Source organism: Teleopsis dalmanni, chromosome 1, assembly GCF_002237135.1.
Source record: "Teleopsis dalmanni isolate 2A chromosome 1, ASM223713v2, whole genome shotgun sequence".
In the NCBI taxonomy this organism is placed as follows: Eukaryota; Metazoa; Arthropoda; class Insecta; order Diptera; family Diopsidae; genus Teleopsis; species Teleopsis dalmanni.
In genome coordinates this window covers 192,866,809-192,891,505 of record NC_051846.1, presented here as the reverse complement: position 1 = coordinate 192,891,505, position 24,697 = coordinate 192,866,809, and the positions used below count along the sequence as shown (strand labels likewise).

Sequence of the window (24,697 nt, the reverse complement as noted above, 5' to 3'; positions counted from 1 at the left end):
TCAAACACAATAATAGAGTACTCATAATCGTAAATAGTACTAATAGGAATCCCTTGTGTGCAATATCCATTAAAAATTTTACTCAATCATTCTTAATATTATTGATAATTAAAAAAAAATTAATATATTTTCTTAGAACGTAATTTAAAGTTAATTGATATGAGTATTACTTTGACCTCGGAGCAATGCAGTGCGCTTTATTCAAGCACAATTTGAATCCAAAACTGTCAGCTTAATATCACGCGGAAGTCTTTATGATTTTGTATACATAAATATGAATTCATATATATGAACATATATATATATATATATGTACAAACTTAATATTTTAGTTGATATTACCTAAATGTGACATTCAATAGGATTATGCAGCCGACACAGTTACGTTATTGGGCAACGTGGGTGCTCATACTGTGGCGCCTGTCTCATGCCCTATTGTGTGACTTAATATCAATATTTTAATATCAACTGGCATCTTTGACATCAAATTCAAATCTTTAGAGCAGCATAACAGTGTACCATAACTATAAAGGTTTTCTGTTTTATTTAACGAGACTTCAGTTCCCAAAAACAAAAACTCAGAAAACGTATAAAGTCAAAATTTTAATGCAACAACTTCTACTTGCAGTAGGGACGAAGTCAAGAATTGTTGGTACTTTTATTTCAGTTTTGGTGTTGCTGGCAATATAATGTGCCATAAATAATTATAATCCCATTTGCGGCTTATCTTAATGAGCAAAGCTATTTAACGTACTCGTACTCGTACTCATGCTACACTGGAGTACTGCAGCAATCACGCCTGAAATTAGGGCACCCAGCCACAGCTCAATTGAGCACAAGTGGCCTATTTGAATATGAAACAAAGGCTAATGAAGTTTTATATAGAGTAAAAAATAAGAAAAAATATATTTTTTTTAATATTGTTTAAGAAAAATATTGTTTAATACTATTAATGGTAAAAAAAATAGAAAGAACCAAAAACAATTTGTATGCCTTTGGGCTTTATTCACCAAAGGTTCTTTTAAGTGCATAGAAAAGACAACAACAACCGGAAAAGCTTACAAATCTGTGCTCACTTGGGGATTTGTGGTTTTAATGCTGCCATACTGACCAATTTACACCTTTTGGAAAAGCTTATGAGAATGAGAAAATAGTTTTAAAAATAAAAACGAAAATGATTTACTTCATCTTTATCCGTTTCATAGCCCTTCTGTTTTATGTTCGTTTGTAACTCATCTGTTTTTTATAATTTTTCAAGTTATATTGTCTTATATAGTATTTTATTGATAATTAATAACAAAAGAAAAAAAAAGAAAAGAACACAAATTAATTAAAATCATTTACAGATATTGCAACATATTTTCCAATATTTTTTTTTTTGTTTTTTTTTTTGTAATGCGCACCACTCATTTCCCTGCTAATCTTTGACACTTTGCATTGCCCCGGTTTCGGTCCGTAGTATTCCGGCCAGCGCCATCAAGACGCCGCCACAGCGTTTAATTGAATTATGTGAGCTCTAATAAAATGCGTGAAGCGTTACTGATGCGACTCGATTGCGTGAAAACCGTTCCAACTATAATTTCATTAAAGAATCATCATAAAATAGAATTTTAATCAATGAGCGTTCAACTCCAAATGAATGTATATGACTGCTTTAACTTTGTTTTGATTGGACAGACTTAAGTGATTAAATTATGATGCAAAAATGTAGCTTAACTCACGGAGAAACATAAACTACTATATTGAAATACTAGAGAAGCAAGTGCTACTACTCGTGATCACAACTATTGGTAAAAATATTCCTAATTACTAAAATATTATTGAGAAATAATTTGCTGATGGGAAAATTTTGAATATTTGAAAATTTTAATAGAATGGGCTATACAGAATAATAAAATAGAAGACTGCGATAATTGCTGTATTTAATTTTAACCTAATTAACATAATTAAGTTAAATAGTTAAATGAAAGATTTCCAGATTTTTCATGGGAAAATGAAAATCATATGTAACACGTTCTTTTTTCACTTTATATCAGTCGTAGAAAAATCAGATTAATACTTTGAGACACAATAATTGGTGGAATTTACGTTGGAGTGGCGGACATGTTTTCAAGAAAGCGTTTCCACTTGAGCTCAAATAATGGCCCGTTATGGTAATAAAGGAATAACGTTGGTCCGTACATAGATTAAAAGGCCTAATCCGAAAGGCAACGACTTTCCCATTACTTTACCTAATGGGAACCAACTTGACAGTTGTATAAAGTCACTAAATTTGCAAGACGACAGCTAGGTCAAGTCAGCACGAGAAAGAACTCCAAAGATAATAGATTTTGATCTAGCTAAAGATTGGCACTGACATATGAGATGGAGCTCAATGTCTTCTTCATCATCAGACCCACAACAGCGGCAAAAGTGATTATAGGGTAGAGCCAGTCTCTTAGCATGCCTACTTATAATGCAGTGCTATATAAAACGTAAAAGATTTAAAATCTTTTCAAACTTTTAATGAAGTTCCAGAAGCTCCTCAACGGGACACCATTAAGCTAACAGAGATCTTTTAATATAAAATTATAGTCGCTTTTTAAATGATGTCGTTCAACTAATAGCGATGTTTTAGAATATATAAATATATATATATATGGATTAAATGGGTTAAAATTTTAATAGGTTAAAATTATATTTTTTAAAAACTATAAAGATCATAAACGTTCTTTAGTTTGTTCCTAGTGAGATCACCATGATCTTAACATAGCTACAGTAATAGAAGGAGTGCACTGGTGTAGCATATCCAGTGTGGCCAACATTTGAAAATTTTATCCCCCTAAAAGCCATTCGAAAAACCCCTAAATCCCCCTAAACTAACATTTTGTACAAAATATGAAAAAAATGTAAGAACTGTTTTCTGTAGCATATATATTTTGTATATATTTAAAATAAATATAATTTGAATAAATTTGAAAAAAGAGATAAAAAAACATTTGTTAACGAAATTATTTCAAAACAAGTAATTAAATAGTAATTAATAATAAAGTAAGTAATTAGCAATTACTTAAGTAGTTATTCTTTTAACAACTGATAACAAATTAAATCATATTAAATTTATACTTTCTAATATTTCCTCCATTACACTACAATCATCATGAATTTCCAAATTATTTTTAAAATCGTACATTTTGTAATCAAATTTGTTTAGCATCGCTGGTGTTGGATTAAAATTTATACACGAACCTTGTCTCTGTAGAGTATATCTTACCATCATTAAAGCCTGTAACATTTCAGGTGATAATTTGTTTCTCAATTTGTTTTTAATTATTGAGTAAATGGAAAATGCGCGCTCCACGCTTGCATTTGAAAAAGGTAACGAAAGTAATGCTGTTGCGAATTTGACTACATTTTTAAATCTGCTATTCCCAGCTGCATCCTTATCCTCACTGACTTCAGCATAAAATTTTTCAGTGTTTGATAAATGTGTCCATTTTTTGTTTTGTAGTTGATGCCATTCATTTTCGACATCCTGCTTTACTCCAAACACATCAGTACGATAAATTTTAAAAAATTCTTGTAAACCAGGTTTAACCTGAGATGTTGCAACTTTTGGGTCAAGATTTGACATCATTTTTAAAATTGATAAATTTTCCGGTAATCGATTTTGAATTTGCTCAGCTAAAACAACTAAAAAATTTTTACATCGCTGTCTTATCTCAGTTAAGTCACTTGCATTAATATTCTATATAATAAAAAATATTTAATGTGTGTTATTACTAACATAGTTTTTTGAATTGAAAAAATTACAATATTTTTAAACCCCCTAAAAAAACCCCTAAACATTTGGTGCCCCCAAAAATACCCCCAAAACAAATTTTTCCCCCTAAATTTGGGGGGAAAACCCCTAAGTTGGCAACCCTGAGCATATCATATGCAATTTGCTTTCAGCCTGATCCGTACTCTCTCGCAACGGTTTGCTAGAATATTTGAAGAGCTGATTTCGGTTAAAAAGATATCAGACAATATTTCAGTAGTATTAGGAAATTTTGATTTTTATATGTCAAAACACACAAGTTATGTATGGCTTTTTGTCACTCGGTTAATGAAAACTGACCCTAAGCTTCAAATTTTGCTGGGCACGAATTCAACGCATGATACCTGCAGTCTATAAAAATTATTTACGAATAATTTAAAATAAGAAATAATTCGGAGACCACTATTAAGTAATACTTCAAACAGCCAAAAATTCAATTAATTAATAAATAATGAAATTTTATTGCTGTAATTTACTACTACCCAAAATATCACTGCTCAAAATTACACTACACTATTTATTAAACTCTATTGCTACTAATATTGTGAATGTATAAATTTTAACCCTTACGGGTTCCCAAAAATTGCTGTAGAGGACGTGAAACACATCCAATACAGCGGAGTATTGGTTTAAGTTTTCAACCAGCAATAATCGCACCTCAGTAGAACTTCATTGGTCACGATATCGCCCCCGCGCAAAGCTGATTTGAACGCAGTTTTTTAGTTGGATATAAGGGAAAAATCAGTTTTAGTTAATGAGAATTACAATGCTTTTTCGTGCTAACCCACTCCGTCTTTATAAATTAATAAAATAACGTTCTTCTCTTTTGAAAATTGAAGCTTTATATTTCAAATAAAAAAATTCTTTAGTTATGAATGAGTTCATTTATGAAATTGTAGTAATTACAACTTATAAAATTTTCAACTATAATGTTTATTAACTTTTAGTGCTCCTAATATATATTGTGAATGTATAAATTCTAACCCTTACGGGTTTCCAAAAATTGCTGTAGGGGACGTGAAATACGTCCAACACAGCGGAGTATTGGTTATAGTTTTCAACCAGCAATAATCGCACCTCAGTAGAACTTCATTGGTCACGATATCGCCTCTGCGCAAAGCTGGTTTGAAGACGGTTCTGCAGTTCAATATAATTCAAAAATAAGTTTTAGTTAATGAGAATTATAATGCTTCTTTGTGCCTAAATTTATTTTGTTTTTATAAATTTATAAAATATTATTTTCTATTGGAAACAATAGTTTGTATATTTTAAAAATGAAATTTGTTTCGTCAAAATGGATGTAAGAAATCAATTTAATAATTAGTTAACAGTCTCAAAAAATAATTATTTATGAATAATTAAATACAAGAATTTTTTCCAAGACCACTGATGATGGGTATTTGGCAATACTCGAAACAGCTGTATGGTCAGCCAAAAATTCAATTAATTAAAATAATATAAAAAATAAATTTTTGTTGTTGTATTTCACTACTGTTCGAAAAAACCTCTTTATAATTAGTTAATATAATATATACTAAATATGCAAAATTAAAATTGTCTATCTAAAAAATTAACTTATTTTAAGTGGATTTTGTATACATATATGCAGACAATATAATATAATATAACAACGCAAGTGAATTTATTAATGAATTTTCTTAGCAAACTTCAAGTTCGAAGTTCGAACATGCAAGCCGAGTACGGCTTTGGGTCGGTTGGCTAATAAACACTGGCTCTAAGCTTCAATTTTACTGGAGATGAGTTCAACCCTTGATTCTTACAATCTTTAAAAATTATTTATGAATAATTAAATATAAGAAATAATTTTCAAGACAATACTCGAACCAGCTGTATGGTTAGCCACAAATTCCAATATTAAAAAAAAAAATTAAAATTTTTTTGTTACAATTCACTACTGTTCGAAACCTCTTCGTAAAAAATCTAATAAAAATAGACTTGAAATGACTTTATCTCTTAGAAGGAAATGCAAGTTTATATTATAAAAATCACTTTAAAAACTTTTCCCATAAATGACAGATTGAAGCTTAACTTTGATTTTGTCCACAATCCTCGTGTACATCCTCATTGAATGTAAAGCACGTTTTTCTATTATTCTGTTACTTTCAATAGTTTTAATAGTTGTTGTTGTACAAGGATTGGATAGTATCTGTTCTAATATTGTTTTCATATAAAATTAAATGAAATAATGAAAATAATAGCAGAATATACAAAAGGCACACTCAACGCAATCCAATATCGAAATGAAAATGAAAAGGACAACGTTGCAGGACACATGTAAAACGTTTTAGATTAAAAGCAGTGATGACAATTTCGCAATATCAACAACGCAGGGATGTACAAGTGAGCCTGTGTAAAAACATGTGAATTTCGATTTGTAAGGATTTTCTACAATTGTTGTTGCAACGACAATATGCAGCAATATGCGCTGTTACTATTGTTGTCGTTGGAGTTGTTAGTTGCCACAAGCTGCAGTTTTCATTGCATTGCTGATAATGTTTTCATGTTGTCGGTAAGGTAAATGTTGTCGTTGTTGTTGTTATTTATGTTGCTGTCTGTCGTATTATTTAGTTGCCAGTGCGTTGCCAGTTGTCATTGTTGCTTAGATGCGTTTTGTGTGATAGGAAAATGTGGCAGCACAACAAAATAACACAACTTTATTATTTAAAATTAAAAATGGAAATAATAAAATAAATAATCAAATAACGAATAAAATAAACAAGCCAAAAACGTGCAGTAGGAAAATACAAAAAAATAGGAAAAATTCTTGTGAAAAGCTTTTATTTGCGTTGAGTTTTTCCTTTATTTGATTTTAAGGCGAAACTATTTTGGTTGGCTTTTGTTTTCAGGAGAATGTGCAAGGACAATAGACCCACACATTTTACCCACATTTTCTGGTATTTAAAAAAGAAAAAACTTGAATATTAAATTTGAATTGAAATTGAAATAAATTAAAAAATATTTATCTTTATTTTAAAGTTTCAAAGCATTTCATTGTTGCCACAAAAGAATTCTTAAAATTGCAAATGTTTGTTTTTGTTATAAAAAAATCTCTTTAAAAATTTTTTTTAATTAAATTAAATATTAAAAATAAATTTAAATTAAGTCCCTTTTAAAGTTAGTAATAATGCGATGATAAATAATTATAATTATATTTCTTACATATTTAATTAAATTAAATATTGAAATTAAAATTAAAATCACTTTAAATTTAGCTGCTCTTAAAGTTAGTGATATTGTGATATAATTATGACAAATTTACTAATTTTCATTCACCAAAATAAGAGTGTCTTAAGAAAGTATTTTGGGACCCGTATTTTACACATTCTTCACCGCTGACCTACCTTTCATAGAGTCCGTACACCTACTGTTTTAATCCAAATACAGTAAAACTGCGACAATAAAGTTAAAAGCTAGACAGAATCCGTCGAGAGTGAGAGTGGGTGATATGGTGATAAACTGGGAGAATAGTGTTAAATATCTCGGCATCACGTTGGACAAAGAATTCACAAGGCTTAAACATGTTTAACTGAAAAGAATTAGCTGTGCTAAAATTCTTCATCACCTCCAACCGCTATTCAGAAATGAGAATCTCAATGCTAAGAAGAGGAAACTGATATATAACCAAATAATTCGTCCATTACTTCTATATAGTTGTGTAGCGTTTAGCAAAGCTTGAAACACTACTATTCACCAGCTAGAAATTGCACAAAGCCAGGCTCTGAGAAGACTTTTCAAAGTTCCATGGTACATTAGGACGAATGACATCCTCAGGGACCTCAAGATTGATCTAATCAAAAAATACATAAAGGATAGAGCACTGAAATTATTTACGAAAACTGACAGATTTACCAACACCGTATAATCGAATCTGAGAATGGTTACAGGCTCCTCGAGAAGGTATGCAGATCTGAGGTCAATTATTGCTTAGTCTGATAAAGTGTTAAACAATAATCCAGTCAAGGCGTAGAGAGGGATTTTGAAAAACCAAAAGTAGCAAAAAGGAGCAAAAGTACTCACGACTCAACTAGCTACAACATAATGAAATGAAAAGAACATATAAAGTAAAAACGAGTTGAGCTAGAATTAAAATACAAACAATCATCTTCTTAAGAAAAAATCACCCGTCTCTCTAAGCAAAAAATAATGACACACAAGTAAGTCTTAGCTTCGGTGTGAACGGTTGTAATCCAGTTATGTGGATTATATACGTTCAAAATTCCTAAGAAAGTTCTAAGAAAGTACTAAAAAATCTAAACAACGCTTATTTATTTCAACGCTTATTTAGTCAGGTTTAGTAGGAATATTGACCTCCATCGGGACTTGAATATCGAATCTATAGATGCAATAATACAAAAGATTGCGGTAAAGTACCAAGAACAGTAACAACAACAACTGCTTAATAGTTCTCTGCACTTGAACTAGTCATAGTTAAATGAAACATCTATTTATATTAATGTGCGTATTGTGTTTAAAATAATACAAAAATATACACATGGACTTAATGATTTATTTTACTAATTAATGGTAATTCTAATTAACTGCGCGAAAAATTGGGTGTCAAATAAAGAATATTATACTAAAAGAGTTTATATTAAAATAACTTCACACAATATTTTGTGGCAGTTGAAGTCGTTTTATGTTATTAACTATAAGGTGTTTATATACTATAAGTCTAAAAAAGTTACTAAATTATTGCTGTTATAATATATAACAGCACTATTTTGAGCTTATATTTATTGTTAATATGAAATGTCAGTTTAGAAGAATTTGAAACTGAACCTCTACGAGACTGATACTAAACCGCTTTCTGATACTAAACCTCTTTCTGATACTAAACCTCGTTGTGTGCTAATCAAATTCAGCAAAAAATATATATCAATTCGAAAAATGTAGTTAATTGTTGTTTAATAAAGTTATACTTCTTCTTCTAAACAACAATTTGTTTATTGTAAATTTCTACTATTTTGAGTTTTTATATAGGATATGTGATATATGAACACTTCTAACCCACATAACATACTTGATGCTTTTGTTCATAGAGATAATTTTACATCTGATATGATATATAATTTAGAACTGTGTATAACAGATCTTAATGAACATTCAAGTTATAATTGTTTTCTAATCCATTATTTCATAATCTAAAGAACTTATTTCAAATGTAGAATCTCTGACTTAGTATACAGAAGTATCTAGGATATTAGGACGGCATGGACCACTGGACCATTGGACGGTATAGGACTTAGCTCGGCCTATCCTGTAGTATCTCCTGTAGTCTTGTCTACCAGTGCTTGAAAAAAAGACAGCAAAACACCTGTCGTGTCTATAATCAGGATTGTCCAGAACGAGGCTTAAGGTTTTGGATGTCCCTTCTTCAACATACCACTTAACGATATTTTCAGAACTAGCAACCGTATTTATCAAGGCTTCTGGTTGATTGTAACATAAACCTACTACCTAATATTACGAGAAATTGTGGATCTCGTTGTAACATAACTATTCTTCTACCTAATATTACGAGATATTGTGGATCTGGTTGTAACATAACTATTCTTCTACCTAATATTACGAGAAATTAGGACATCAAAATGTCTATCTGAGAAGGGTTCATTCCCCTCTTCACTACAATTAAGTAACTAATTGAATTCATTAATGCATTCAGCTAGTTCTAAAATATCCACCAATAACCCAAAATTATGAGAATTGTGGAATCAAACGACTTTCTTAATTAATTCAGCCACCCACCTACCTACGCTTACTCTTCTTCGAGTAGTAATTAACATATTTTTATAAAATTGAATATTTCATCTCATTTTTGTGGGTATCTCGCCGCTAAAAGTATGCAATAAAAATAAAATACTAACATATTTCAAAAGGAGGAGTAAAAATCTTCCTGAATGAAGAAAATTTCAATTAAGGATATTTTTATATGACTAAAAATAACTTATCTTACTTTATTGTGCTTGATTTAGAGTTATTTTCTACTAATGGAATGACGGCATTTTTTGTTTTTGACTAAATTAGCTCTTCTGTTGACATTTATTAACCACGCATAAAACTTGACTTACCATATAATCACAACCAAATATAAATAGTATTGTCTTAACTAAAATAGATTTTCAGGTAAATATTGCTATAAATAAATATTGCCCGGAAGGATAGAGATTAAATACGTATTTGAATTGAATTAAATGTCATTTATAATTAAACTGTGACATTTTACTAAAGCCTTGGCAACAGCAGAGCACGGCAATTAAGTTTCAAAGATTCCACAAATTTAAGATTTGGTATTAAAATACGTTAAAGTTAATAAAACTAAATGAAACTTTATTAAAAAAAGTTATTGAAGTGTCCTTTATCCTTTCAACTTCCATTAAGATTGTGCTGAGTTATTAATAAAATATTTCTACCAAGGTGTATTCGATATTTTTAGCACAAATTTTATTTTATTATATCTGTGCCATTGAAAAACTTTTAAAGGAAACTGAAAGCAATGAAAAGATTTGTCAGTTCTGTACTTTATCCTTGCTTCATCCTTGTCGTGGAAAGGATTCAAGTTCAGTATTACAAAGAAAAGTTAGTTGAAAAGTTTATTTTTATGCAACATAAGCAACAAGTTTTAATTACTTTCGTAATATTTACTCAATGTTTCATATAAAAATTCTTGACAGGCATCCTTCTGTAGAAAATCGTGCCTTGACTTTGAATCAGTGATTGCAATGCGACATCCTCTTCAAGTCAAAGGATGTACGGCATATACAGTTTCGCTTATATGAAGTGCACTTGAATTGTTCATTTCATTTGTAGATTAGAGCTTTTGCATATGACAGTTTCGAAAAGGAGCACAACTCTCAGACTTGAAAACAACTGCTAAGAGATTTGTTTATTTTCGTGCATATCATTATTATCAACTCATTATATCACATGTACAATAAACAGAACTTTCATTGCAAGTGACAAGCTAAAAGACAAAACCGACAAATCGCATCATTTTCGTTAGGATTTGTCTTTGTTAGGTCATCAAAAATAATTCTTCTTCCAATGAATACTCTTTTTTTTTGAAACTTTAAATAAATTTTATTTTTTTACATACAAAACGATTTTGGATGTTGATTTCTTCTGATGTTGCAATTTGTGAGTTTTGGTTCTGGTGGTTGGTTTATGTCAGACCGAGTACTCGATGACGCATCTTAGTGGCAGGCAACAAGTGTTGTTGCCAGCAATTTAATTCGTCAGAGCACACCAAAATCATTTAAGCGAAAAGTTCATTTCATTTCAATTCAATTTACTTTATTTCTATTTATTTTTGGGGAATCCATGGCACGTATTTGCCTCCAGCTGCGTATTTGTCATTTATGGACTTGGTTGGCTGCACTATATTTACGTGCTCTATTAAGTGGGTTTGGCATGATTTGAAATGTCAAATTCTGTGCATTGAATTATTTTTAGTTCAAATGAACACTAAATTGACTTTAAAGGGGTATAAAATGAAATAATATTAACTTGAATATAGTACTTGAGTCATCACGATGTTTCCAAAATACCATACCAGTCAAAATGACTTTACAATAAAGAAAAAAACTGGAGAAAAAAGAAATTTTATTCTTATTTCAGACTCTAAAGTCTATTTAATAAATAAATGCAGAAATTTAATATACCATTTATGTATAATAATTATTATAAATTCAATAAAATTAAAGAAATGGATTGGATATATTTTTTTAAGTCAAGCATACACAACTCTAAGTTAGAGTACATTAACAAATAGAATACTCTTATGTAGTAAACATTTTAATAACTCCGCATCTAGGAACAAAAATAGATGAAACGAGTAACCAATGACAATGTCATTTGAATACCTTAGGATTGTTATGACTGTATTCAGTGCCTATATACAGTAAAACCTCTCTATAACGAACGTCCCTATAACGAAGACATTTCTATAACGAAGTTTTTTGTAAGCACCAACTTTGTTATAGAGAGATTTGACTATATGTAAATGGAAACTTATTAAATATGTTTTTCCTAGAGAGATTTCGAACAGTAGTGAATTGTAACAACAAAATTTTATTTATTTTTAATTAATTGAAGTTTTGGCTGACTATACAATAGTTTCAAGCACTGGTTATCATCATGTTTGTAGCATTGGAGTTAGCATGTATGTATGCGTCTATGCGTAAGTATGAATTTAAGTAAATATCAACTTTGCTAAGAAATATAATATATCAGTTTCGTTATTATAATTTTTATTGTAGAAATATATTTGTATGTATGACTGCGCAACTATAACTATAAGTAAATATTAAACTCGCTGCAATTTGATATATAATTTAATTTAATATTAGATAAAAGAAACAGAAGTAAGTACACTTTGTAGTGGTGAAGTTAAAATAGCCGATTAAACTATTTTGGTGAAATATGCTAAAGTTCCCGGTCGAATAATATTTGTAATTGTTTCAAAATATACTATGTTCCTTGAGGAACAAGATGACCAAATATATGTTGTGTATTATTACTTTAATCGTAGATTATAAAAGAGATTCGTAATGATAGGCATAAAGATATACACATGTTTTTGAATATTAAAGCACCACTTTTGATTCTGACATTTCTTTTTATTTATTTATTTCTGTCGCGTTTTTTAACAAACATAATTTAAAAGTGTTCTAATAGTATTCAAATATTGGTAATATTCGAAATAGCGTTATATGGTTAGACAAAATTCAATAAATTAACTAAAGTTTTTGTTGTTATTTTTCCATTTCTATTCGAACTCTTCTAACTTTTTAGTAGGTTCTTTTCGTTATAAGACGCGTCATTTTCGGCAAAAAAAGTTAACATTAAAATAAACATGAAATTTCCAGAATAAATTTTAATATATATAATATATATAAATGAATTTAATTTTCTAAATAAAATTAAGTTTTTAATCATATAGTCCATTTTGACTATATTTTTGTTAAATGGATACTTTGTCCTAGATGAAGTATTTTTTTTATTAAATATTCTATATGTTTTTTTTTTTATTTAAAGAAATTCATATAGTACTTATAAATATTATAGAATTTTACTTAAAAACTAAATCGATTATAATATATTTATTGTATTTCAGACCCCAAATGAAGTGTTGAAATGTTTAAAATTTTATTCTTTATGTTTTATTTGTACACAGAAGCAAATCAGAGATATCTAGGTTAATATCTTTCTTTACATTGCCACAACTAGGCTTAACTTTCTAGCATTGGCTAGATTCCTGCGTTTATAAATGCCTCTGTCTAGTTCTTGCTTGATCTTCTCTCTACTACTCACTATTACGAGGTTTTGTAGATTCAAAACGGCTTTTTTTAGCTAATTGAGAAGGATTCGTTCCTCCCTCCACCACAACTAACTAACTAACTTGTTATGTTATTTGTCAAATTATTGAAAATATAAAAAATGTACTATTCTTACTATCTCATAATAGTTGCTCTTGACTTTCTTCGTAACAATAATGTTAGAAAATATTTTTACTTTCTGCAGATATAATTTTCATTACATTGCATAAACTCATTACATTATTTACTCATTACTCGTTATATTACAACACATAAACTCCCACTACTCTCATAACCTTCCGTCTTAAACGTTAAATTGTCTATTTCAATATTATATTTCTCTTAATTGAATATATTTTTTTTGTAAAATTTAAACTGATGATATTACCGGTTAATATTAGTTTGCATTTAAAGAAATAATTTAAAATTTTATTTCCTGAGCATTGCTTATTAAAATTACGATAAGGTAGGAAAATTTCAAGGGAATGCAAGAAAACTTAATTTTCTATGCATAGAAAACCTGTTGAAAAATAAGCATCATCTATAAAACCTTATCTTGTTTTTCCATACTATTCCAGGTAAAACCAATAAAAACTATAATAACCACAAAAGCAGCAATAACCTTAGACAAATGTTGCGCAACAGCCACAGCCACAGTCACAGCCACAGACTCATTCACTCACTTGGAAGCGACAACTTATCAGCTCAGCAACATTTAAAACTATTAAAACTGCCAACTTACAGAAGGAAGCACAAAATAACAACAACAACACAGAAAAAAAAACGAACAATGAAAGAAAAACAAAACTATACAAAATGAAGAAGCACAAAACTATTGTTGATAATCGCGAAAAACTAACAGAACATCACAGAGAACTTTGCAAGACCAAGTGCATCTATCTGTAACTATAATATTTGCTGCTATACTAACAACAACAACAACAAGAAGAGTAGCAACATCAATAGCAACTGCACTAGAAACTGCAGCGGCAGCAACAGTAAAGATAAAAATGCATAATAACAGCAACATGTGCAAATGGAACCGTTCCCTTTCAAACTGAAACCGCTTAAGAAGAAGATATCTCACTTGAAGATGCAACAAAAACAGTGCAAGAGTCAATCAAGCGGGAAGTGTGGAAAATAAAAATAAAAGAAAAAAAAAGTGATACACCAAGCACAGATATGCTACATTAATGCACTACGAACTACGAGTAACAGCTAAACATCGTCGAGTGGTACCAATAGCGGAGGCATGTCGTATCAAAATGCGCCTCAAGTAGTTTGCACCGAGCAAAATTGCAAATTTTTTTTGTTTTTCCTTATTTTCTTTTATTTTATTAGCATCTTTTTTTTTTTTCTTCTTCTATTTCTATTTCTGTTTTTGTTTCTGTTTCTGTTTCGGTTGTAGTTGAATAGTGAAGACATAAATGTATCTGAATGCACATATCTTAATATTGCACAGTGCAATCCAAACTAATGTCAGTCACTTAGCTCTGGCTTTGAAAGTAAAACGACCGAGATCTGGTAGCACTACCAGTGCGCCGCCAGATCTGAGTGCAATGAGCGGCGCCGTGCTTTGCGGAGTAGAGCAAAACATTTGTGAAGTTCAATGTTCTGCAACGTTTTGTATTTGTAATGCAGAAATCAGATTTTAATATCTTTTTTTTTCTCTGTTATTTAGCGTTGCCTTATTTGTTTTTATAATAGAGAAAAAAAATATTTTCTTTTAATTTGTGATTTGTTATTTGTTATTTGTTTTTCTTTGATATTTTCATCTATGCGCGGCAATAAAAACGAAAGCAAAAATGACAATATTTCATCGTATCATGAAAGATCATGAAAGGTTAGTTTCTTCCAACATAAACTAGTTTAAGCTTCAAAGTAATAATAATCAAGGAAAAAAAGATAAGCTAAGACCAGCAGATAAGAAAAAAAGAAACTAGCAACATGAATCTATGAGATATTAGCGCAGAGAAGATATAATTTATATCTTTAGCTGGTTGGTGAGTGGTAAATGATATTTGAAAGATATTTGCCGCACGTAATGAATATCAATTCCAAAGCAATCAGAATTACAGTAGTAAAAAGTGCTTTATGACTTATAGATTATATCACTGTCACATATGTGATGGCTTAGATTCGAGTGGTTAGTGCATTGAACTATTAATATGGATAGGCAGTGAGAAATATCTTCAAGAGTTGTTGGTATTAATTACAAAAAAGTGATTAGTAAGTAATTAGTTTTTTTAATATTAATTAAAAATTCTTTGTTAATTTTATTGTGATTTTGCAATAGTTTTATGTACAGGATTAACAATTTTATAATTCACAAAGTAAATCTAAATATGTTATGCACTTGTAATTGAGATTTAGATTCAATTTTATTTAAATATATTGAATAGACTTTGTAATTTAAATATCGGCAAATTCACTTTTGCCTTGATCAGAAGAATTCCTAATACAGTATTGTCCTAAATGGGACAACTTACTAGTGCTAGACTTTAACGAATAAACTGCAACCCTGTTAATAAGATGTTTTCAACTCCATGCCTTTTAAGACAACGGGCGATATTGGAGAGCGTGCGGTCTGATTTAATAATGCGTTAATAATTTTGTTCGACGATTTCCAACAGTTATTATTAGCATTATTTTTATTAATTGATCAGTGTTAATGATTTTTTTGATCATTTTTAACACTAGATTCTTTTTCTAAAACTTCGGAACATACAATAACTCGGCCATTATCCAAGGTTCGTGAGGATGTAAAATAGATTTTAGGTAAATTAGAGTTGCTCGTTACTTACATTTTCATACAACCACCACGCAGCTGATTCGTACTCTTCCTGTCTGAATTAGACCAAGTCAGTCTTGAAGTCTGACAAGAATATTAATGCAACCAGGTTCTTTTAGCTATTTCTAGATATTTCGTTTCTTGGACAGCTAAGCTGTACAGAGTGGGACACTAATATTCGGAGAGTGAATTAATATTGTAACGACCTTTTCCCGGCCCTATCTATAGCTGGGGTATACTCAGCGAGTATACCAGGGTTCGTTATAAGAAAATTTATCTAAGTAAAATAATAGAGTCACTTCTGTTTAAAGTAGCGTTTATTATTTAACAAAAAATAAGAAAATATAATCAAGTTGTGGAAAGCGATGTTGAAAATGTTGCTAATGATGTAGAATGTTGTAATGATGTTGTAGACGGTGTAGCATGTTGTAAAATGTTGTATGGTGTTATAAATGTTGTAACGATGTTGTAAACGGTGTAGAATGTTGTGAAATGTCGTATGACGATTGCTTGCAGTGGTGTGCAAGTTGCTAACCTGTAGTGAAAGAAATTCCAAATAGCTAATCTCTAGAAACTCTAATATCAATATAAATCAATACCTTTGTCAGTAAAAACCAGACAAGGGTCCCTTCCTGCTATTACGCCTGGCCACGTCCGTCAGCAATTGCCAAACGCTCGTTGTCCCACACGCTTTCTGACAGTGTTTGTGACTCGTCGTCCATTCCTCCATCAGCTATGGCCAAATGGAAAACTGGATGACTAGTTAAACTACCCAACGCCAGCATAAGCCAAGCAGCAGGTAACTCAACTGGTTAAACTACCCTACGCCAGCATAAGCCAAGCAGAAGGTAACTCAACCACCATCACTTCGCCCAAACCAGTCCATCCATTCACACGGTGATCGTCAGCAATGGCCAAACGAATCAACATGTGCCTGGACCAACTAGTCCGAGCTCCCACTATCGTCCCTAACAAAATAGTTCTTACCTGTAGTGAAAGAAATTCCAAATAGAACGATTTGGCAATTTCGCTGACCTTTTATTTGAAATTCCTTCCATTACATACAAAAACAATAATTATTTTCAAATAAACAAAGTCCCGTAAATTTGTCAAAACAAATTTCTTATTGTTGTACGCATTGCAACCAAATTCAACAAAAATAACTGCATCACATAAAAAATGCATGCACAATATTTTTCTTAAATTTGTTTATGCAGACAAACAAGTGAAATAGTTACAACAAATTTAACTAACTTTTATTAGCGGCAAAAAATTAATCAAAACATATTTTACTTTACAGGGTCATTCGTTTATAAAAAATGTTTGTCTTTGATATGTAATTTACAGGGTCAAAAATAGGTGTTACTGCAGAAAAATTTTATTGAACATAGAAATATGTTTTATTAAGTGGATTTAAAACTCATTATAAAAAAACTCATTATACTATTAATTTAATTTGTGGGGTTAAATTTTAGAATAAAATTTGGGCCTTACAATATTTAATATAATTAATTTATATTCAGGTAGCAGCGCATATTCTGCATATAGCAGATTTCTGCTTTTTGGTTGACAAACTCGTCAACAATACTATTACTGGATATGTTTCTACTCATATGAGTTGAACACTGACAGGCCAAGCCATCATACTGAGAGTACCCCCACCATAGTAGAACTGTTAAGGAGGTAACTAAAACGCTTGAGTAATCAAAAAGATTGTGATAGTTATAGATAACTTATTGAGAAATCGTTATATGCCAAGCTAACTCATTAAGAGAAGCCCGATATTTTCGAATCATCACGAAATATCAGGAGGCAGCTGATACCTTTGACTATCCGAATAGATTGTGGTATTTATGCCGAGTATTTCATTGCTCAGAACTTATTTTTTTGCAAGCAGTTACCAGTCTGAAAAAAACCTTTTTCGCAGATTTGGAGAAAATATTCAATAATTTTTAAACATCATCATTAGTAGTATAATATTTTATATTATGGATCGAGATAGTATCGAGAAAATTATAGGTATTTCACTTTTATGCTTTATAGCTGCACTAAAATTTATCTAGCGATTTTAAAATATAAAATACTTTGTTGGGCACATGAACTTGAGAGCACAAAATTAATAAACATAAATTGATTAGATTGAGAAGTATTAGTAAACTGCTGCAGATATCTCCTACAACGATTGCATTGACAATATGGGAATATAATTATATTACGTTTAAAGAAGCATTTGCCATTTTTGAATTTTCAAAATATTTTTATGTCCGACTTAATAAACACTTTGGAAGACCTCGCATGTGAAAAAAGAATTAATAATTAATAAACTTTTAAAATTTGTTAAACATATCATAAAAATACCAACAAAAACCTTGTAGTAAAGATAAACTTATTAATGGTCCCATAATTAGGCAATTAAAAGCTATTAAAAGAGGGTGTTTAGCATTACAACAGTTTCAAAATTTTCATGAACGAAACTTGTAAGTTTATTGAGTGAACATCTGTGTGTAAGGAAAGACCAGCTTGACTAGTAGCAGTCAGGATGGCTGAATATGAATGATGTATGTTCAGAGCCAACTGTAAACGAGTGTTAAATCTATTAATTAAAATTAGACAATTTCACGCCTGACATAATTTTTAATGCAATTAAACAGTTAAACAGCTACTAATAGTTTCAGCGGCACACGGACAGAAGACTGAAGACAGAAAAGTTGAAGAACACACCCACCCCTGAATGTCAACAATTATGTGAAAACAAAGTTGATATTGCATGTTTCGGTTGCATTTAAGTTTTTAACTAAAAACTCATTAATTACCACATTATGGGCAAGTCTATTAGTGTTCGGAAGACCAGGACTACGTAAGTGTTTACAAATAAACAGAAGAACGCAACTGATTATGCGAACACAACTCGTACTACACATCATTCAAATATTTACTTGTCATTTGTTGTTGGGGCTATTCGAAATTTTTAGAATGCTTTGTCAGCTGTCAGAGGTGGTAGAGCTGGCAGAGCTGGCAGAGGAGAGAGAGCAAATTATTTCGTTTGTTACAATTTTAGGTTGACAGTTGCTTAAAATTTCGGTATCAAAAAACTGTGAGGCAAGGAAATACTGAGAATTGCCTACAGGAAAAGTAATAGTCAAAGTCACAGACAATGGATATGCTCGGACAGACAGACAAGAACAACAGTTGGATGGACGCAGTACTCGTATAGTAAGAACAAGCAATTCGTTGTTGGTGTGTTTACGCACTAAACATTGTTAATGAATGTTTTTGACATTGTAATTTTTATTTGACAAGTTTATTGACGAAGAATGCCAGCAAAGTACGAGTACTTGCATGAAAGGTCAATGATTCAGGGTTTCGTTTTAAGTGTTCATTGGTTTCTAAAATACTTTATTGACGTTAGCAAGTAAAAGTGGTCATTCACTTTAAAAAGAAATTTCAGTTCAGGGTCCACTGATTTTGGTGGCTAATTGGGTTAATATTGAAGAAAATTAAAATAAATTTAGTGAAATTAAATAGCAAAAATATTTGAACTAATTGGCAGCAAATTTTGTATATTGACATCATAAAATTATTGACATGTAAATGGATGAGTAAGTGGTTGCAATGGCTGATCGAGAGATAACTCTTGGCCTCACATAATTAGAAATTCCTATAGTTTTTCTTAATAACATATTCCTCGCAAAAAACTTATGTAGATAAATTCGATCCATTCAGTTGAGTTTATGTGATCTAATAAATTGTTTGTGATAACAAGTCTAATAGACTTTCCAGGCCAAAGCCAAAGTTAGGAACCTGCAGAGAAAGTGTAAAGACTCTCCTTTTTTAGTTCGTTTCCGCAACTTCTACATTTATAAGTAAAATAAAAATTTGTTATTATTATTATTATATTGAGTGTTAAACAAAGGCACATTTTTTCTGTCACTGACCTAAGACCACTACAATTAATCTAGCGGTATGAAATTGGTTCTTACTCCTTAGAACTCTGTCACTGACCTAAGAGCACTACAATTAACCTAGCGGTATGAAATCGGTTCTTACTACTTACACATTAACGATTTTAATTTTGGATGACAAATAAATTTGCTTAAAACACAGTTGCAGAATTGTCTATGGGTTCTTGGAAAATAGATTCTCCATATTCCAGTATTACTATCCATTCATACAATTGGAATATGATAAGATGATATCGTTTTTTGAAATATAGTGGAGTATCTTAAGATAGCTTCTTAGAATCATCTAATACTTTCTGCAGTATACCTAAGTCAATATGTAAATTTTGTCTTATCCTCTTAGCGTTTTTTTGGAAGCGATATGCGGCAGCAAAGTCATCTTTCCGAATTTAAAGAGTATGCGGCTAGATGCCTTTAATAACACCTAAGAGTTTCCTATATTGTTTAGAACATAATCATGAATCTTAAGAAGTGGGTCATCATATAGTATGTCTAGTATATTGTAGTTACTCTCTGTACGTTTTATCTCATCATCTTATTATTGTTTTGGAGGAGAGCGGCAGCAGCATAAGCATCTTTTTGTTTGTAAAACGTAAGTGGTGAGTTGTTTGGGATGACAGCCAATGTATCGGTGGAACTGGTCTTCATGACCTTTGTGGTATTTCTACATACTAATCTAAGCAGTTTATTAAAGGTTCCTTCTATGATTATTTCTTTGACTTCTGATCATCAATTAAGTACTGCTTATATTAATATTGGTTAATATTCATTTGTAGGAATACATTTCATATTTTTTAGAGACATGAAATGCTTTTGTAACTTTGTTCACGATTTTTTATAGATGTAAGTTCCAATTGAGTTTGTTCGACTATAAGTCTAAGTGTGTTAGTTTGGTCCACATAACTTCACACTATATAAAATTTAGCTTGTTCATTTTTTAGTGTGGTTTTTAATTTATTTCTTAGTTCTGACACTTTTAATTTTTATCGAGAAACTCTGAATATTTTTTGTCTAATCCTATATGTAAATACTTAAGCAAATAAAATCTCTTAGAAATAGTACAGTAGTGTTCATATGTAAGATATAAACGCATCCACTAAATTTTGAACAAATTTGAGATATACGGTAGCACATATATAATATCTTTGTGGTACCATGTTTGAGGTTGATTGGATGAAGTCACATGAGGGTTTGCACTATAAAAAACTCTTAAGTAAAAAATTTTAATCTGCACATTTAACACCAGGAAATTTTTATTACACTATTAAAAGAATTAACATCAACATATAAAAGACTTTCCAAAGTAAGAATCCGAAACTATTAATTGAAAGCACGTGCAAGGTATTAAAATGTACCCTTAACAGTGTATGGGGGTAAACTAATAACAACCCCTAATAGTTTTGATAATATTTCGAGAGTCAAGGGTAAAAGTTAAATTTGCACTTTGAACACAGAAAAGAAAATCTAATCGTGATTATGTGGTTTTCAACATTATCAGCAATTATGGTTTTAAGAGCAGTAATTTATGTAGTACCAAGTCCATAGAAAAAAACTTTAAATCTATGTCAACGTGGTAAGGGTAAATATTTGCAAAAAATTAGTAACAGCTGTTGAGATGTATTCCGAATAAGAGAATGAAGAAAACAAGCGCAGAGAGTATGTGGAAGTGTAAGTTGCAAAAAAAAAATTGGTGGTCTCAATATTAGCAGGGCGTTTCCCAAACAAGCGGTCTGCTGTTGAAATAAAATGAAACGCAAAACGGAAACGGATATGTAAACAAAGGCAGACGTACATGAAGGCTTTAATAAAACACTTTTAGTGTATTTACTTTTTTTTTTGAAGTTTTAAGACAGCAGCATTTTGTGTTATAAGTAAATTGACAGAGTGACATTTACGATTTGTGGATTTTTTGATTTTTGACACTGATAATTACTTTTGCATCGGTGGAATAGTGTTGCGGAAGTGAGTAAACATATAAGTGCGATGTTGAATCGAGTGCATCTCAAAGTTTTGATCAGGAAAAAGTGTTGGTAGTGAAGCAGGATTATTAGGGTAACTCTCTCCACAAAATAAAAGAAAACATAAATAAATAAACAATGATATAGATTTGATTACTTGCAGTTAATGAAATAGAAAAAAAAACGATTAAAATTATTATATAAATAAAAAAATAAATGCGCATATTTTACCCTTCCTTTATTGTTTTTTCAATAACTGAAATAAAAGTTTCATATGATGTCGCGTGTTGGTATCGATTACAAAAGATCGCTTTGTTTTTTTAATGGTTTTATTGAACTAACACACCCCTCTGGCTTTAAAATGCTCTGTAATATTTAGATATATATATATATATTTATGTTAAGGTTCTAAAAGAGAAGGGGAATTCTTTTTTATTGCCTACCAATAGCTCAGCCAAGTGTAAACATTGCCTCAATATGTAAATCGTTATGAGCACACATATATTTTCCTGTAAATCAAAATAATTGACATTCTCATTGATCTTCTGAGTAGTAAAAATGTTGTATTTTATAATTTATAGCCTCAACTAGCTGGATATATTCATTGTTTGGGTAAGGTTAAGGCTTAAAATTATACTTAAAAAAAAAAAACTTGACTAGCAAATATTTTAAATAAATGCTGGGATTTTAAAGGCATTAAAAGATTAGTTAATTGCTATAAATGAGCTATTTTAGCAGACAAAAGGCGTTTCCACATATGCTAAGTAGTCTCCCGCCATAGCAGCTGCCTTGAGTAAGGCTTGGCTAAGTTTAACTCGGTTTGTCTTGGTTTATCATGGGTTGGTTTGGCTATGTTAACAATGAAAGCTGTATCTGCATAATAAAAGAAGAAATATTATACGAGTTAATGTGTTAAAATATGCATTTACCTTTTAATTATGCATAAAAAAGTTTATTTAATATTTGAAATTTTTCTTAGAATTTCTATATACGCATTTAATTTGTTAGTTTTCGTGACCCCATTGACACCTTATGAAGCTGTCATACCAAAAAGGAAAATCAATATTTTTCTTAAGCCAAGCAACCACTTCAAAGCGATTCAAATTAACCTCAAATAAATAAATTTTATTATAATTTTCCTTTTTCTTTTTTTTGGTTTTGGTATCCAAACTGAACACTACAAGTTGTAGTGTTGTAGTGTAGTATCTGCCATTCACCGTACACACATATAGTTTTAAGCATCTGAAAGATGTGCACGCAAACACAAAGATCATATGTAAATTTATAGTGTAAACACACTTTTAAGAAATTAATTTGTAGCCGATTTTATAATATACGATATGGTGTTGTCTTCAATGGAGCATCGATGAAGTTGTCATAGAAAGAAAGAAATTCAAGAAAAACAAACCCTTCACTACATGAAGTGCATTGCTCGGATTACGTTTATTTTATGACTTTTCATTTTTCTTTTTAATTTCTTCCATCCACAGATATGAGTATTTCTTATTATTAGTTATTACAGTTTCTTTCTATTTTTTAATAAATTTTATCCACCTCTTTATTGCTTATTTAAACACAATTTAATTGTCTTTTTGCTTTTGTAACATCTCAACTCTCTCGACCAAGTTCCATTTACCACACACGTAGCAATCGCACCTTCGACTGAATCGAACCCTGCCACCGAGGTGGTCACCATTATGGATATGCGCCTTGATTTAGTGAGGCATATTGAGCGCATATATCCATCCTATGCTTTTTATTTAATATGTACGAGTTGTCATCATGTCATGTACTAAGATTAGAATCAATGAATTCGTGTAAGCCAATAGCGATTTTTCACACCGACTTCGGGACTTAAAATAAAAAGGGAAGCATGTTTATTAACGTATCATTTTCACAATTAATACTTTGACTTCGCTGGTTGGTTAGTGTAATTTGTCTGAATTGGAAAGTGTCACTACGAGGTGAAAAGGAGATTAATTTAACATTCAATGTGGACAAACTCTGAAAGTAATGACTTCGATATTTTAAAGCTACAGGATTACGAATAAGAAATTTTTTAAAATTGACATGTTCAGTGAGTTTATGTCTAAAATTACACTTAGTGGTACTTATGGAGGAGGTGAGGATAATCTATTAACATTTGCTTTGCTAATGTTTTTCTGTTTATATTTTCAATAGTTAATAACGGCAAATAATTTATTTTAAAAGTTTTAAATTACTTTCATTTTGTAGGTTAAATCGATAAATAGAAATAGAAAATTTAATCTCGACAAATGGGTTTTAGACACCTTCAAAATAAATGATTTTATTAAATGATATATTGCATGCTGTGCAAAATACTATAAAATATGAAATATATAATATATAAATAATGGATTAAATTATTAAGCTTTTGATTTATTGCTAATTTCATAATTAAATGATTAGTAGAACATTCGTATTCAAGAACATTAGTATTTATTGCATATTGAGTATGCAATAAATATAATAATCAGTTATGCAGTCAGTTGCAGGGAGGATATATATATGCATAAAAAAATTTATGAGCTAATAAATAATAATAATAAATAATTAAAATAAATTTTTTTTATTAAGTGAATTAATTATATTAATTTTGTTTAATTATTTAATGAGACACAATAAATGTTTTAAGTGTTTGCATATATTTATAAAAACCACGCCTATTACCAAGCATAACAATTAGAGTTCTTGATAATATATATATTTTGATCTTAAAATTAAAAATTCAAGAATATATATTTTAGAATAATATTAGAAAATTTTTATTCCCTATAAGTCAAAAGTATAAGGCACGAGTTCTAAGTCTGACACTTGCAGTCCAAACAAATTAT

The 24,697-nt window shown here is 30.3% G+C and overlaps 1 protein-coding gene and 2 non-coding genes across 3 annotated transcripts in view; all 3 read right to left on the bottom strand.

Moving 5' to 3' along the window:
- The window catches only part of LOC119670980 (rho guanine nucleotide exchange factor 10-like), a 391,460-nt gene that overhangs the window by 327,045 nt on the left and 39,718 nt on the right, over positions 1-24,697 (bottom strand). The window lies entirely within an intron of this gene.
- Positions 4,362-4,501, bottom strand: LOC119673566. The gene has a single exon (XR_005252084.1). It is a non-coding gene; the product is annotated as a U4 spliceosomal RNA (small nuclear RNA).
- Positions 4,782-4,921, bottom strand: LOC119673560. Its single transcript, XR_005252078.1, has one exon. It is a non-coding gene; the product is annotated as a U4 spliceosomal RNA (small nuclear RNA).